Consider the following 18391-nt stretch of genomic DNA (forward strand, 5'->3'; position numbering starts at 1 on the left):
GACCAGCTGGTTCATGAGGGAAAAAATTCTCAAATTTCGTAGGAAACTTGGAAAATTTCGTGGGAAATTTGGAAAATTTCGTGGAAACTTGAGAAATTTCGTGGATGAGAAATTTCGTGGAAACCTAGGAAATTTCGTAGAAACTTGGGACTTTCTTGTAATTTTTGTAGCTTTCCCAATTTCAATTTTTTTGTTTATTTCATGTTTCCCCAAATACCATGACAAATACCCCTCCATCAGGACGTCCCTATTCAAAGTGTGTATTCCCTCAGGTTGGTTATCTTAAGCATATTGATGACCAGACTCATAAAGTTACAGTGGTCAGTTAACTTGACAACCATAGGCGTAAAATGTCATGGGATATCTATATTCGTTAGTTGGAGGAGAAGATGTTACAGGCATATTACTACTCAACCCACAGGATGAATCCACTCTTGGCACTCCTCTTAACACTAAGTTGTATTTTCCTTTTATTGTCAACTATTTTGAAGTCAGAAATTATATATTGAATGTTATGTGCTTAAATAGTTAAGTTTTTAATGTACTTTTTGGACAACTCTACATTGATGTTATGTACATTGAATGACATATCTACATTGATTTTTTTAGCAAAATACAACAAATGCATTCTTTATATTCTAATTAGCTTAAATACAGGATCCCACCCCAAAATACTCTCTAAAACCTGTCGAAATTTGTACGGAAAAGTCCTCGGTTTCCTCGAAATTTCTCAAGTTTCCACCTAAGTTTCCCATTTTCACCAGATCGAAACTTGAGTTTCCCTCGAATTTTTTACCATGCCGACACCCCAACCCTGCATAACCCTACCAGGCCTAAGAACTAAGGGTACAAACACAATTGGATTCAAAACAGAGAGTTACAACATCATATCTACATCTTATTACTTTTCTCAAACGGTTTTTGGCTGATTTTTTTTGTTCTCAATGCAATAAACACTAGTAAATGTTTCTTAGTGGGTTAACAAATGGGTATGTAATATAATAAATTCCGGAGAATGTAAACATAATTATTTACAAACGCAAAGAAAATACATGTAATTTGCTGGAGGAAAAAAAAAATTCAATGCACCCTTGAGATACTTACCCTCAAATTAATGTCACTCCCTGAGTTATCTAATTTATCAATCGGAGTCCCTATTACTAACGCCGTTAATCTTCAGTTAGTTTTTATTTATAGTTTTTCAATATTAACCCCACATTCTAGCGGAAACCATCCTTGGCTTCTCATTCTCCCGCCGGTTTCCATACACTTAGCAAACGACGGGGTTCCAACTCCTTCGGTGACTTTTGCCCGTCTCAACAATTCCTCTCCCAAGCATCTGTATTCTTCTTCTTCCATCTTTCTCAAACACATGCAATTATGCTTTCCAGACCCAAAGTTACCTTCTTCCTAGGGTGTAAAGAAAGTTTTGAGAGAATAAGCACAAGCAAATCTGCCATTTCAGATTGTAGAAGCCCCTATACAAGCTATGCTTCTTCAACCTCCAAGGGATGATGATGATAGCACCGTCTTGGCAAAAGTTTTTCTTCATATCTTCTAAGAACATTTGCTAGCTTCGGCTCCTCACTACAAAACCCCTCTTCTCCCTTGCAAAGAAAAGTTTCGAAATCTGTCAATGTGTAGCAGTTATTTAATTAACTTATCCATGAAACTATGTTAATTGGAGCTCAACCGCTTATGGCACAAGTGAAATGTTTTAAGAGATGGAGATAATGTTATTCCATTCAAGGGCATTGTTGTCTTTTTCAATAGCATTTAACTGTGATTTCTAATTGCAGGACACTAGACATTGTGAGTCTCACATTTATAATTTTTTATAATTTTTTTTATTTTTGTGGTCATAAAGCATCGGGAAAGTATTTCCTTGTTAGGAGAGGTGATTCTAATCCATTCAGGGGGTGGCACTAAAAATTTCCGAGAAAAAAAGGGGTTAAAATTTTCAAACAATAGCTTCAGGGCATGAAACTGGAAAGAATATTGTCAAGAAAATTCAACATGAAGATTTCTTAATTTCTCTTTGAAGATGAATTTTTCATCACTATTTTTCGGTTTGGTTTCAGAGATTGACATGCTAATACTGGTTGACAATAAAATATAAAAGCATAAGGCCTGTTTGGTTACATGAATCCAAAGATTTGAAATCTCTGGATTCACAAATGGGAGATTTATACCCTTTTGATTGTGTGAATCCATGGATTCATGAAATCTAGGGATTCACCGTTTTACACTAAAAACATGAATTTGTAGATTTATGGGTATGAGGTGAAATCTAGAGATTTCGCCCCTACTAAAAGCGCTAAACATTTGAACCATGACTCCATAGATGTTTTTTTCAGGATGAATCTACAAACTTTTTTTTTCCTTCTTTTTTTGGGTAGAAAAGAGAGCTTTAGTTATTCAAAAGAAAACCACGAGGGAGCTTACATCTTAGAGAGTCATAGAGCAGGATCCATGTTAAAAGGGGGGGGGGGGTATGGTGGTGCATGAACCAATCTTGAGATAGTGCAGCAGATTTGGCCAACTCATCGGCGGCGAAATTTGCTTCATGATGTACATGTGTGAATGAACAATCCATGAAGGCTGTCGCTAGCTTGAGAATATCATTGAGTAAATGGGATATTTTTCAGCTATGACAGGATGTTGGGTGTGTAATAGCCTGCACCAGCGCATGATTGCACTTTCCACGAGGATATGGGTATTCACTCTATGTTTTCCTTAAGCCATATGGTGTTATTCAATGATGTGATCTATCATGAGACTATGATTTACTCTTACTATAGTTATTTGATTTTAACCTATGTTAGATCTATTCTTAAGTTGTTTTCTATGCATGATCTACTGTTCTCTTATCTTTACAATGAATCTCCATTTATTCTAGCCTTTTCGTGAGAATCCGCGGATTAAGCCTATTAGGTGATTTATTAGGATTCTATTCCAATGACCTTGTTTGGTATTTAGATCATCATAAATAGTCTCCGTAACAAACCCTGTATTTCTAACCCGAAATCCGTATTGTAGGTGCGATAACCCGAAGGTCAAGCCGGATTAAGTTGTGGAGTGTCCAGATAGAAGTCCATGATCCATACCTTGAACCCATGGATTTGGATTCTCTTGATGAAGAACCTGCCTTGCTGGGAAGTTAGACCCCAAGTAGAAGTCAAGAGGTGTTTGAAGATGTCCGGAGTGAAGGTAAGACCTGCCACATGTGTTGTTTAGGGTTAGGTTAAGGTTGGGAGTCAACCTGTAACAACCCTTGTATTTCTAACCCGGAATCCATATTGCAGGTCCGATAACCCGAAGGTCTAGCCAAGTTAAGTTGTGGAGTGTTTGGATAGAAGTCCATGATCCATATTCAGAACTCATGGATCTGGATTCTCTTGATGAAGAACCTACCTTCCTTGGGAAGTTGGATCTCGGTAGAAGGCAATAGGTGTTTGGAGATGTCCGGAATTAAGGTAAGACCTCCCCCATGTGTTGATTAGGGTTAGGTTGAAGTTGGGTGTCAACCCCTTGAGCAAAGCACCTAAGTATAGCAATGTACTAGGGGGCAGTTGATTGGGACCGCCAGGTCCTGATTGCGGGGTTTTGCCTTAATTTTGCCCTTGATCTCTAAAAAGCAACCCTCGCCCTATTAACATATTATTAACTCGGGATTGCTGTTTTGGATGGTTAGGTGGCAGTGGAGACATGCTAAAAGGTGAGCAAAGTGCGGATTGTGATCTGGAACCTTTTCCCTTCTTTTCTTGCTGATTTGGTTAAGGTAAGTGAATCCCCATTCACTCAGTCTCTTTCTTTAGCTATTGAATAGTGTAGATCTATCTCCTTTGTGTTTGTGGTTACCTACCTTGTTACTATATCCCCTTTTCAATGTTCTTGAAAGGATCCTGTCCGAGAACAAATCCCTACATTTGTAGAAAGGATGGATCTATTCAATGGAAGGAAATTGGGTGACAGTTCTATGCTAATTTAGGGTTTCTGATTTACCCCTTGGTTATAGACATGTTAAGTTCAAAATTCGGATTGAGATCATCCCAAAACCGGATTGAAATCAGATGATCAAAAGCCTGAGTTTCGGATTGGAAACATTCTGTTTTTTGGGTGGTTGCTCAAGGCGGCTGGCTGGGTCACAGTAAGTATGTGGGTTTTGGCTTTTAGTCCGTTTGACTCATTTGTCTTATATGATCTTGTAGCCTTATTTATAGGTGTTCTCTGTTTCTACTGAAAGTCTTATAATTGTTATTGGATTGCATTCTAAAGGACTTCTACTTATTTACAAGTAAGGACATACATTCTTGTCTTTATGCAATGACTTGAACATGCAAGAGCAGTTACTTTCTTTACTATTCTTTAATCATATACTTTGTTGTAACTATATTAAGCATGATGACATTACTGTATACTTGTTGTTTGTGATGTTCTTTTATGTACTTTTTCAATTATAATATTGAACAACTAATTATGGTATGATAGTGATTGGTGTATTGTAGTTGTGATGGAAAGGGTATTCCATTGGGATATCTTGGCTTGAGATATTAGAGGGTTGTGGTATGGGACACATGCTCACTGATGCCTCCAACACTATCATGACTACTGGATGACATATCTAGGGAGTCTAGAATTGCATGGCTAGGTACCCCACATACTACTACTCTTTCTTAGGGGAATTGAAACCAGATGACTAGTGATGATGGTGACGTGACTCTATTTCATCCTACACTGGTAACTAGTCCGTGCAGAGATTCAGTGGTCCACTTTTGTTCATGTAATGGTAGAGTTGCAAATGTTAGGGTTGGGCTCATGGACGTCCAAGGAGCGGACTGGGTGTCGTGAGGAGTCATGAGAGCATTCCGCCCCAACAATATGTTGATGACCATAGGGTTAGGGAGTGGAGTCTAATAGCGGTAGCCATCTTGTGAGGGTTCTCATTCCTAGGTTGTGAAAGATACGGAACCGATTTGGTTGATGCCATAAGGGAAGTATCTGGACTTCATGTAGTGTGTTACCATTATGACTTGCATTGGATTAGAAACCCCGACATGCGCCAGTACTCATTGCCAATGGTCGTGGTAAGATAGTGTTGACTTAATCCCCAACCATGGATTCCCTGGTGTGGACTTTACCCCTTTACCTAGGATCCCAACAAAGGTAACCAGTCTGTGAGGGATTTAGAGTGACTAGACCTACCTAGAGGAGGGCTGGTGTTATATCTTAAAGCATGTCAGCTATCTAGAGACTTGCATAGTTAGATCTTAGTAGCATTCATACTATTGCATATCATTCATATCATATTTTGCATTGCTGATTGTGTTGACATATGGATGAGTATTTAGTTATCTTACTAAGTTCATCATAACTCATTCCTTTTCCTTGTATGTATTATATAAACTATACAGATGGTTGCACAATGACGGAAGTTAGAGTGGATCCATATGAAAGACCCCTCTCCTATGAAGAAGATGTGGCATCGTCAATGGGAGATGGAGATAGCTTGTGCAGGAGCTCCAGCGGATGCATGGAGTGCGCTTATAGCACCCATTGATGGATAGAGGAGACAAATTGCCAGACATTTTGTTGACCGTCTGGAAAAGAACTAGAGAACCCCCTTCCTTTCTAAACATGAGACACAGTTTTTAGCTTTAGAAAAAGAAACTAGAAAGAAACTTATTTAGTTATTTTGATTGCTTAGGCTGAACTCATTATTCTTTTTTATCATTGATTCTTTCCTTTATCATTTTATTAGAGTATTTGGACTCTTGTAATCCTATTTATTAATTATTCAACTTGCTCTTGCTCTTGATTTATCTATACTTGCATTTATTATTATTGATGGGTAAGACCGTGGATCCTGTGATAGTTCGCACCCACGGGTTGTTGGGCGGGTAACCAAGACCAGCGGGTGGGGTGTGACACAACCCCTTAAGCAAAGTACCCTTGTACTGCAAAGTACTAGGGGGCGGTCGCTTAAGGCGGTTGATTGGGCCAATCAACAGCCCCAAGTGACCGCCATGGTCTGCTTATGGGATTTTGCCCTAATATGCCCCCTTCCTCTATAAATAGAAAATACCGTGTTTTTAACTCATTATTATATTCGGGATTGCTGCTGTGGACGGTCAAGAGGCAGAAGACACATGCTGGAAGGTGAGGAAAGTGTGGTTTGAGATCTGGATCTGTTTCCCTCGTCTATTTGTAAATCTGGTTGAGGTAAGTGAATCCCCTTCACTCAATTCTCTTCATTCAACTTTGGAATGGTGTAGATCTATCTACTTTATGTTGAGGTGACCTAATTGTGATTGATTGTATACCCTAATCAATGTGTTTGAGAGGATCCTGTCCGGAAAACGAATCCCTGTATTCGAATAAAGGATGGATCTAATCAAGGGAGATGATTTGGGTGTTAGATCTCTGCTAATTTTAGGTTTCTATTTTGCTCCTTTGTTAAAGACTTGTTAAGTTTGAAATTTGGATTAAGATCATCCCAAAACTGCATTGAAATTGGATGATCAAAAGTCTGAATTTCAAAGTTGGAAGACTGTTTGTAACTGGGGTGGTTGCTTAAGGCGGTCGCTTAACCCAAGCAACTGGCTAGGTCACAGCAGCTATGTGAGTTTGGTTTTTGCTTTGATTTGACTCATGACTCTTATGTATTCTTGTAACCCTATGTTTAGATGTCTTCTGAGTCTATTGAAGATTTTGTAATTGCAGTTTGATTGCATTCTATTAAGCTTTTACTTAATTACAAGTAAGGACACACTATCTTGTTTATATACAATGACATGTATATGATGAATCAGTTGTTTCCAATAATATTCATTAATCATGTACATTGTTGTAGTTGTTTAAATCACTTTAATACTGTTATATATATATATATATATTTGGTAAACTTAATACTGTTATATTGATGAGCACATTTATGTATGAAATCTTAGGGCATAAAGCATGCATTTTATACACTTAGAGTGGAGTTACCTTGGGGTTTATGTTGTTTTTGCAGATTTTAGGACTTTTCAAGATTTAAGCAAATATTTGGAGTTTTGGGCTTGAATCATGCTATTTTACACGCCAAGAAGTCCATTCAAATTCTCAAATGCGAAAATGGGTCTGATCTGGAGCATGATGGGCTAGAGATGTGTGATTATGGGCCAACTCCGATTTCTTGAAGAGATAAAGAAAACAAATTTGATCTACGACTGAGATTTTAAATCAAATCTACAGAGATATTATTGAGAGAGTCCAAATGGAAGAGAGTCCTTGCATACCTCAATATCTTATTTCCTATCTTGGATTTAATTAAAGAAAGAAAAAGAGGAAAATGAATTATATTCAGAAAGAAAAAGAGGAAAAATCCCGTTTTTGAATGTCTCTGTCCAGTTTCGATCAAACCCTTCATCGAACGGTCATCCGATGTCTGATCGTGCTGATTTTTGGAGGAGGGCTTCACGACTACTTAAACCTCAAATCCAACGGTGGAATTATGCATCTGATCTCTCTAAGTTTGCGCGATTACTACGTCAAAACCCTAATTGGCTGAGTCAGATAGAAACCCTGAGTTTTATTCAAATTCAGCCGTGCTTCATATCTCATGTAAACTCTATAAAAGGAGAGCATACTCCATCAAAGGAGGGGGTGTTCTAGAGCTTAGTAGAAGCATTCTTTCTTCTCTCTTTAGTTTATTTAGCTTTCTTAGTTTTCTTTGCTTGCATTAGTGAGATTTAAATTTCTAGATTCAATGTTTAGGTTTAATCTTTTTATGTAATGCAATTCAAGTTCAAGCTTCAAGCTTCAAGTTTCAATTTTTTTAGATTCATTTTTCTCTGGGTCTAGCAATTGCAGAGTTAGATCATTCTAAATCTAGATTTGGTTGTTAGGGTTGGTTGAGATTCGAATCGTTTGTTCAATTCGCAAGTAAGTAACCTTCTTTATTAATCTTCTCTCCTCCCTCCATTCCCGCTTCTATCTACCCCTCCATATTCTTAATTTAGGATTTACTTTCATTATTATTTATTGTTCTCCCTTCCCCTTGATCCTTGATTAGAGATGCCTATAGTCGTGCCTCTTATTAGTTAAGGCTTTCCTTTTCCTTTTATTGCTTTGTTTATTGCTCTGTTATTTACTTTCTGTTATTTACTTTTTGCCTATTCATTCATAATCTCGGACCACATAACTGGAGCAAGCCTACAGTCGTGCCTCTGCTTCTGGTGACGGGTGATGTTGCATCTGCATTTTAGCTATGAACTAAATTTTACTGACTGCTTTAACATACTAACTGGTTTTACTTTTTTTTTCCTTTTTATTTTTATTGTTCGCATTTTTTTCCTGTCTTTTATTTATGCATTGATTGTGTTTAATTTATTTTTCGTTTCAATTCGATTGCATTAGACGTATAGATTATGATCGTTTAGTTTAGTTAATTAGTTAACAAAAATTGAATCATTCCACTCTCGCATTACTATTAAGAAATTGAATTATAAGTGGCATATCTCCTTGAGATCGACCCGTTAGCTACACGATACCGTGCGCTTGCGGTTACTTTTAAAAAATTTCAACAACAAGTTTTTGGCGCCGTTGCCGGGGAGGTATTAGTCCACTTTGTTTTTCTCATTCTTAGATAAATCGAAGTGATTTAAAAAAAAATTTAAAAAAGAAAAATTCAAAGATATTACTCTTAACTTGAGTATAAACAAAAAAATATAGTAGTCCCCACTCTATTGTAGAATCCCCATGATTCGATTGTAGGTGGCTCCGAAGACTATACGGATTCCCTTGCTGTCAAACCTATACAGCGCTCAACTATACGGCAACCTTACAACTTTGGAATCATTGTTTCAATCTTTGTGGTGGGAAATTCACTAATTTCCTTTTGTTTTTGTTATTTCCATTTCTTTTATTCTTTAGTTACTTTATTTTTATTTTTATTTTAAAAAAAAAAATCTCATTGTTTCATAAGAGTCATTAATTGCATTAGGTGGTTAGTGCATGTGTGTTTGGACTCGTGATTCTACAAATAGAATTGTCCGAGTGTCTAACTTGACCATGGAAGGTCTACCTCCACCACCTCCACCTAAGAGTCTTAGGGATAGATTTTATCCTACCCGATCTGCACAACCTTCCTGTATGCGTTTACTTGAAGTGAGGGGTAATAATTTTGAGCTCAAATCTCATTATCTATCTATGTTACCCCAATTTCATGGGTTACCTGATCAAGATGCATACTTGTTCCTTAGGGAGTTTGAGGAGGTTTGTGTCCTTATGAAGGTACAACAACTCACTGATGATGCTGTAAGACTACGGTTCATTACATTTGCACTAAAGGACCAGGCCAAAAAGTGGCTTTATAGCTTACCTAGGGATAGCATTATCACATGGGAACAATTTACTGTCCTATTTTTGAAGAAATTCTTTCCTTTCTCTAAGACGAATAAAAGAAGAAATGATATTCTTCAATTTCGTCAGAAACCCAATGAGTCCTTTGCTAAGGTAATGGAGAGATTTCAAAGCCTTCTCCAAGAATGCCCTCACCATGGTATAGAATTATGGCATCTATGTCAAATAATTTATGAGGGTATCGATTATCAATGCAAACAACTTTTAGAATCTATGTGCCCCACAGGATTTACATCATTCACTGATGATTCCGAAGCTTGGGAATTTCTTTTAGACCTAGCAGATAGAATTAGAGAATGGGAGTCAACCCAAGAATCTGAAGAGACTAGTAGGGGATATTTTGTTGATAGCCAAGTTCATAAGGAAGTACAAATAGATAATCTTTTAAAAAAGTTAGACTTTGGTAGTTGACAATTCTATTGCTATGTGTGCATGGTGTCAATCTCCTACACATGTAATTGAGGAATGTCCTAGCTATTCTGGAGGCCAACATGAAAATGTCAGTGCGATGTTTCCAAACCCGTACAGTAACACGTACAATCCTGGGTGGAAGAATCATCTTAACTTTTCATGGTCTCAAGGGCAAAACCAAAATGGATTAAGCAATTATTCCACACAAAATCACTTTGGTGCCCCTCAAAAGCAAAATGCCCAATTTTCTTATAATCCAAATGTCCAGTTCCCTCAAACCCCAAATTTTCAGAATGCCAATTTAGCTAGGCCTGTCAATCCATCTATTGTGCCTCATATGCCTCACATTGCACAAAATCAATCATCACCTGGTTTCAACAGAGGTAACATTCCAGAGTTTTCTCGTCTCTCTTCCTTAGAGAAGAATATGGAAGTACTTTCCAGCACCTTCATGACTTCTATGCATAATATGGAAAAACAAATTTCCACTCTTGCAAGTGCTTTGTCTGAGCAAGAAAAAGGTAAAATGCTTAGCCAACCTGGGTTAAATCCTAGGATTCAGATTCAACAAAGACTACCAAATCAAGTCAACCAAGTTGAATCCTCCCATTCTTCTTTAGCTTCAATTAATTCTGTGTCTGCATTGAAAAGTTGGAAAGGGTATTTAACAGGTGAGTCACATATCAATGAAAAGAGCGAGATTAGTGACCATTGTGATGAGGAGATTGTTCAAGTATCTCCGAATAAAAGTTTGTCTGAGGAACCCATAGAAGTTGAGGATGAGCCAGTTGCTTTAGCAGTACCTAAGTTTGGTGAACCACTATCAGAAACTATGAGAAAAGAGAAAATTTCAAATGAGAGTCCTTATGTTACTAAGGCCCCTTATCCTAGTCGTCTAGTTAATAAGAAGAAGACTGCAACTATGGAGAAAATTTTTGATGTCTACAAAAAGATAGAAGTGAATATCCCTCTTTTGGATGCCATATCCCAGATCCCCGCCTATGCAAAAGTGTTAAAAGATTTATGCACTCATAAAAGAATCACTAGCATTCCCAAAAAGGTGTTCTTGGCAGGTAACATTAGTTCCATAAATACTCAACCTGTAGCAACCAAGTATAAGGATCCAGGGAGCCCCACCATAGCTTGTGTCATAGGCAATACACACATTGAACATGCTTTACTTGATCTTGGTGCAAGTGTGAATCTTTTGCCTTACCATGTTTATAAGCAACTAGGACTGGGAGAATTGAAAGCAACTAGAACTACTCTTCAGTTGGCAGATAGGTCAGTTAAGATTCCTAAAGGGATGATTGAAGATGTTTTACTGAAAGTGGGAGAATTTATTTTTCCAGTTGATTTCATTGTGCTAGATACTAAACCTTTTTCAATCAAGGATGAAATCCCAATAAATTTAGGAAGACCATTTTTGGCTACTAGTAATGCATTAATCAATTGTCGAAACGGTCTTTTATGGTTGTCTTTGGGAAATCGAACTGTGGAGTTTAATATATTTAGGATAGGGAAACAACCACAAATAGAAGAAGAGATCAATATGCTTGAGGAATCTTTTGATTTTCCTAATGATGTGATTACCAACTTTGAGATTGATTTTGATTATGAATTTCAAGAATGTAAGGATATGTTGGATGATGATAATGAAACTTTCTTTTCTGAAGTCTTAAATTTTCACACACCTTTGGAGCCTATTAAATCTCTATCCATCTCCATCTCCATTCCCAAGCCCTCAATAATTGAACCCCCCAAGCTAGAATTGAAAGAGTTGCCTTCTAATTTGAAGTATGCTTTATTGGAACAAGATAATACTCTTCCTCTCCTTGTTGTCTCTGATTTAACCTTCGACAAAGCAGAAGAGTTGATCACACTGTTGAATGATAATAGAGAAGTATTGGGTTGGTTTGTCACTCATATCAAAGGTCTAAGCTCTTCCATTGAACAACATCATATTCATCTTATGAAAGATGCAAAACCTTCTAGAGAACCTCAACGTATGATGAGAATTTTCTTTAACATTGTGAATGTTTTTCTTGAGATCTTTAGAGATGATTTTTCAATTCACGATTTTTCTTATTTGGAGTGCCTTCCCCATCATACATTGATATTGAAGATAAGACTAAAGCTTCCCATGATAAGCACATCTTGACTGAAAGGTATACCCCTCATTTGTCTTCTTTGTTTAGCATACATGCATTGAGGACATTGCATTACTTAAGTGTGTGGGGGGGGGGGGGTATAGCTGCGTTGTAGATTTTAACTTTGACTTTTGGTTATTATACATATTCTTTCAATTGCTATGATATGTGAAATGAGAGTGATTTTGGTACCCATCATGAACACATAAAAACCCTGTTGAGAGGAAGGTAACTTGTATATATGTTGAGATGAGATTTACCTTAGAAAAATAAAAGGCCCTTAACTTAAGGCATTGAACCATCTATGAATTTTGTGGGTCCTTGTTTCTTTGGCTAGAAGTTGAGATCAATTTTGTGTATGACATGACAAAATAAAAGAAAGAAAGAAAAAAAAAGAGTAGAAAGTAAAAGTTGAATTCCTTGGAACTAGATAGGGCACTCCGACTCAGGAATCGAGGTGACTTGTTCGAAACTCTGAGGAAGGAGATTATTGAAAAGAACTCTCGTATCACTGTCTATGTGGGCATATGCAAAGGAAAGCTACAAAGTAACTTGGGTTTCTGGTGTCTGCTCCACCATGTCATTCAAGCCAACCGTAGTGGAGTAATATAGAGTTCACTACTCAAAAGAAAAGAAAGAGATCAATACAAGTGTCATCAATGCCTTGGTAAAATTGTTTGGTCAAAAATACTTCAAAACCTTAGTACTTGGTCCCCTTACTTTATGAGTGGTTTTGCTTAAAGGAGAGGTGTACTTGAAAGATATAAGGTGAATCTTTGATTGAGATATATGTTAAGTCTCAAGAATCAATATGGGGTAATAAAGTTCAAATGTGGGGGATCTTAAATCAATGGTGAGAAAAATTGTCATAGCTATTGATCTTGTATGAGTACTTACCAATTGTTAGAGTTGGAATTTGCAATGTTTTATTTTGAGCTAAAATTGGAATTTTGGATGTACATTCACTGCTAACATCCACGAGACAAAACTCGTCCTCTAGGAGTAACCTAGTGGTTTAAAGGCCTGTTGCACATGCTAAGTTTAACCGTGATTCTTACGAAAGTGAGTTAGGATTTATTTTGTTGCACTAGTTTCTTACTTGCATTTGAATTTTCTTTAATTTTTGCTTGAGGACAAGCTTAGTCTAAGTGTGGGGGAATCTGATGAGCACATTTATGTGTGAAATCTTAGGGCATAAAGCATGCATTTTATACACTTAGAGTGGAGTTACCTTGGGTTTTATGTTGTTTTTGCAGATTTTAGGACTTTTCAAGATTTAAGCAAATATTTGGAGTTTTGGGCTTGAATCATGCTATTTTACACGTCAAGAAGTCCATTCAAATTCTCAAATGCGAAAATGAGCCTGATCTGGAGCATGATGGGCTAGAGATGTGTGATTATGGGCCAACTCCGAATTGTTGAAGAGATAAAGAAGGCAAATTTGATCTACGACTGAGATTTTAAATCAAATCTACAGAGATATTATTGAGAGAGTCCAAATGGAAGAGAGTCCTTGCATACCTCAATATCTTATTTCCTATCTTGGATTTAATTAAAGAAAGAAAAAGAGGAAAATGAATTATATTCAGAAAGAAAAAGAGGAAAAATCCCGTTTTTGAATGCCTCTGTCCAATTTCGATCAAACCCTTCATCGAACGGTCATCCGATGTCTGATCGTGCTGATTTTTGGAGGAGGGCTTCACGACTACTTAAACCTCAAATCCAACGGTGGAATTATGCATCTGATCTCTCTAAGTTTGCGCGATTACTACGTCAAAACCCTAATTGGCTGAGTCAGATAGAAACCCTGAGTTTTATTCAAATTCAGCCGTGCTTCATATCTCATGTAAACTCTATAAAAGGAGAGAATACTCCATCAAAGGAGGGGGTGTTCTAGAGCTTAGTAGAAGCATTCTTTCTTCTCTCTTTAGTTTATTTAGCTTTCTTAGTTTTCTTTGCTTGCATTAGTGAGATTTAAATTTCTAGATTCAATGTTTAGGTTTAATCTTTTTATGTAATGCAATTCAAGTTCAAGCTTCAAGCTTCAAGTTTCAATTTTTTTAGATTCATTTTTCTCTGGGTCTAGCAATTGCAGAGTTAGATCATTCTAAATCTAGATTTGGTTGTTAGGGTTGGTTGAGATTCGAATCGTTTGTTCAATTCGCAAGTAAGTAACCTTCTTTATTAATCTTCTCTCCTCCCTCCATTCTTGCTTCTATCTACCCCTCCATATTCTTAATTTAGGATTTACTTTCATTATTATTTATTGTTCTCCCTTCCCCTTGATCCTTGATTAGAGATGCCTACAGTCGTGCCTCTCTTTAGTTAAGGCTTTCCTTTTCCTTTTATTGCTTTGTTTATTGCTCTGTTATTTACTTTTTGTTATTTACTTTTTGCCTACTCATTCATAATCTCGGACCACATAACTGGAGCAAGCCTACAGTCGTACCTCTGCTTCTGGTGACGGGTGATGTTGCATCTGCATTTTAGCTATGAACTAAATTTTACTGACTGCTTTAACATACTAACTGGTTTTACTTTTTTTTTCCTTTTTATTTTTATTGTTCGCATTTTTTTTCCTGTCTTTTATTTATGCATTGATTGTGTTTAATTTATTTTTCGTTTCAATTCGATTGCATTAGACGTATAGATTAGGATCGTTTAGTTTAGTTAATTAGTTAACAAAAATTGAATCATTCCACTCTCACATTACTATTAAGAAGTTGAATTATAAGTGGCATATCTCCTTGAGATCGACCCGTTAGCTACATGATACCGTGCGCTTGCAGTTACTTTAATATTGTTATATACTTGTTGTTTGTGTTATATTTATATATTGAATCACTTCATGATATGAAATGAATGGTTATGATATGATCTTGATTGATGTAATGTAGCTGTGATAGAAAGGGTATCCAATTGGTTATCTTTGATCGAGATATCAGAGGCTGTGGTATGGGACACATGCTCATTGATGCCTCTAGCACTATCATGACTGCTAGATGACATACCTAGGGGGTCTAGAATTGCATGGCTAGATACCCCACATGCTATTACCCTTCGGTAGGGGAATTGAAGCCGAATGACCCGTGATAATAGTGACGTGACTCTGTTTCATCCTACAATGCTAACCAGTTCGTGTGGAGACTTAGTGGTCCACTGTTGTTCATGCAATGGTAGGGTTGCATATGTTAGGGTTGGGCTCATGGACGTCCAAGGAGCGGCTGGGTGTCGTGAGGAGTCATAGAGCATTCCACCCCAATAATATGTGGATGACCATAGGGTTAGGGAGTGGAGTCCAATAGCCAGTCCGTGAGGGTTCTCATTCCTAGGTTGCGAAGGATACGGAACTGAGTTGGTTGGTGCCATAGGGGAAGTATCTGGACTTCATATAGTATGTTACTAGTATGACCTTGCATTGGATTAGAAACCCCGACATTCGCCAGTACTCATGCCAATGGTCGTGGTAAGAGAGTGTTGACTTAAATCCCAGCCATGGATTGCCTGATGAGGACTTGACCCCTTTACCCGGGATCCCAATAGAGGTAACCAGTCTATGAGGGATTAGAGTGACTAGACCTACCCAGAGGAGGACTGGTGTTATATCTTAAAGCATGTCAACTATCTAGAGACTTCCATGGTTAGACCTTAGTAGCATTCATATTATTGCATATCATTCATATCATATATACATTGCCGATTGTGTTGACATATGGATGAGAAATGTGTAATCCTTACTGAGTTCGTCATAACTCATTCCTTTCTTTGTATGTTATATTAAACTGTACAGATGGTTTCACATCCTCGAAAATTGGAGAGAATTTGTATGATCAAACCCTCTCGTATGAAGAAGATGTGGCATCGTCAGTGGGAGATGGAGATAGCTTGCATGAAACCTCCTGCAGATGCTTGGAGTGCGCTTATAGCACCCATTGATGGCCGAAGGAGGTAGATTGCTAGACATTTTGAGGATCGTATGGAGAAGAACTGAAGAACCCTCTTTCTTACTATTCATGGAAAGCACTATTTAGCTTTAGAGAAAGAAACTTGAAAGAAACTTATTTAGTTTATTTTGATTGTTTCCGCTAAACTTGATATTCCTTTTGAACATTGATTCTTTCTTTGATTCGTTCTTTGATTATTTTATGGGAGTATTTGGACTCCTGTAATCCCTTTGATTAATTATATGAACTTGCTCTTGATTTTCTATTACTTGCATTTATTATTATTGATGGGTAGGACCGTGGATCTTGTGACTGATCGCACCCATGGGTTGTTGGGCGGGTAACCGATACCAGTGGGTGGGGTATGACAGTCTCCATATGTTGTAGAATTTTTCTATTAATTTTGGAGTGTTTCGATGTGATTCAAAGAGTTTCCAACCAAAGTTGAAAGCTTCTGTCTGTATACAGAATGCTTGGTTGATACCATCAACCAAGACCATCAACCAAGGGTGTGCTTGATAGCAACTTTTCCCCGTTTTGACTTTGTTTCATCTCCGATCATTAGAGTTTATTTCTTATACTCTTAACATGTTTGTTTAGGGTTATATTGGTGATTTTGAACTTGCTCTCTAATCTCTTTTTCAAAGTTTACAAAGTTGGATATAAGGTGAGTACGTTCACCCACAATATGCACAAAGACACACTTTGATATGTTAGGACTTATATGCATATGTTAGCTACTGTTGTGAAACCCAGCCCCATCCTAACCCTGACCCTGACTCAGATCCGTTGATGTTTGTAGGAGTGGTGGAAGAAGAAACTTGTGGGCCCTCGTAGTTGAAGACTTGGTGTATGATTCAGAGCCCATGGACATTGACAGTGATGCCCCTTACTTGGATGCATTGTCAATGTTCAGTGAGAAACTACACCTAGAAGTACTTGGTGCACTTCTGGTCTTGTTTCGAAGGTATTTCTCTTATCTAGACTTGTTAATTGACTTGTAGGAGAAATCTCAACTCAATTCGGAACAATCTAGCCCTTCTTTTCCCTGGATCAAGCATGCTGTCCATGCTTGGTCGACTGGGCCAGTCAACCAAGCCAATCGACCAAAGGATTTCCAAATCCGAGAATTAGATGCTTTTTGGATATTCTCTTCTCTACTTAAGGGAATCTCATTTCTTGAACCCTATTTTTCATTCCTAGCTTGCTGAGGACGAGGGGAGAGCTTCCCAAAGCATTTCCTTAGTAGTGGTGAAGATTATCCATTCAAATCATTGCCAATCATTGCCTCTTGTCTCCATTTGCATCTACAAGGTATGACTCCTCTCTCTTGCTCTCTATCCTACTCTTTTCTTTTCTTCTTCTTACTGTGTAACCTTGGAGTTGGTGCTGCAACCTTGGAACCATCACTCCAAGTGTTCATTCCTTGCTAATGCATGATTTCATTTCATTCCTACCTATGCTATGCTCTCATTTTGATTCTTGCATATGCATTGCTATGATTCTCTTCTTTACTTCTTGTATTCTTGTCCTAAACTGAAGTATGTACTATGCTAAGTCTATTTTCTATGCTAGCATATGATCCTAATCTATTGCACATCAATTCCCCTTGCTAATTCCTTCATTTCCATTGTAATTTCATTTGATTTCAATTAATGCGATGATTCTTGTATTTAGAATATAGGGTTTCAATTTGGGGATTCTTAATTAGACCATTAAATTATGCTAATTTCTTGCTAGATAGTGTTCTTATACTATTACAATCAATCCCTCCAAGTTTTGGATCGATCCGAGCCCCAGAAGCTGGGTTTCAGATAAAATATCACTATTCAGCCCCACACTGTTCACTTGGTCGACTGCTTGGGCGGCTGGGGCCGTCGACCAATTGGTTGCTGAATTGTGGGCTTCGCCAATTTGAACCGTTCGACCTCCGATTTTCCCGATTTCTTTTCTAATCTTTCATTTATATTTGTCTAGAGTCTTAATACCATCTTTGGATCATTTTTTTTGAGATTATTGGATTATCATCATCGCGGCTTAAGGTAAGGATGATTATACCCATATAACATAGACTGTGATTATTACACTGATGTTGATAACTTAGTGGGCTTAGCTTATTGGTTGTATTTGGACATCATATGACTACTGCAGATACCTTGTGACAGTAGCATCATGTTTATTTACTCTTGTTTATCATGTCTATTAATTCTTGTTATTTACTTATACACTTAATCATGTGATGTTATGACGTATTTTTCAAAATGATGATGTATCATGTATGTATGTGTTGTAATGTGAGGAATTGCTCCTCTAAAAGTAAGTTTTCACAAGACCCCAATAGGGTATTTATAGTTACAACCTAGTAAGTCTTATACTAAGTAAGAAAAGGAAATATAGAAATAAAACTCTAGACTTATGAGGAAATATAATCCTATTCTAATTAGGAAACCTCAGTCTATGTTTTCAACACTCCCCCTCAAG

Source organism: Hakea prostrata, chromosome 1, assembly GCF_041222555.1.
Source record: "Hakea prostrata isolate BN-2017 chromosome 1, UWA_Hpros_2, whole genome shotgun sequence".
Lineage (NCBI taxonomy): Eukaryota > Viridiplantae > Streptophyta > Magnoliopsida > Proteales > Proteaceae > Hakea > Hakea prostrata.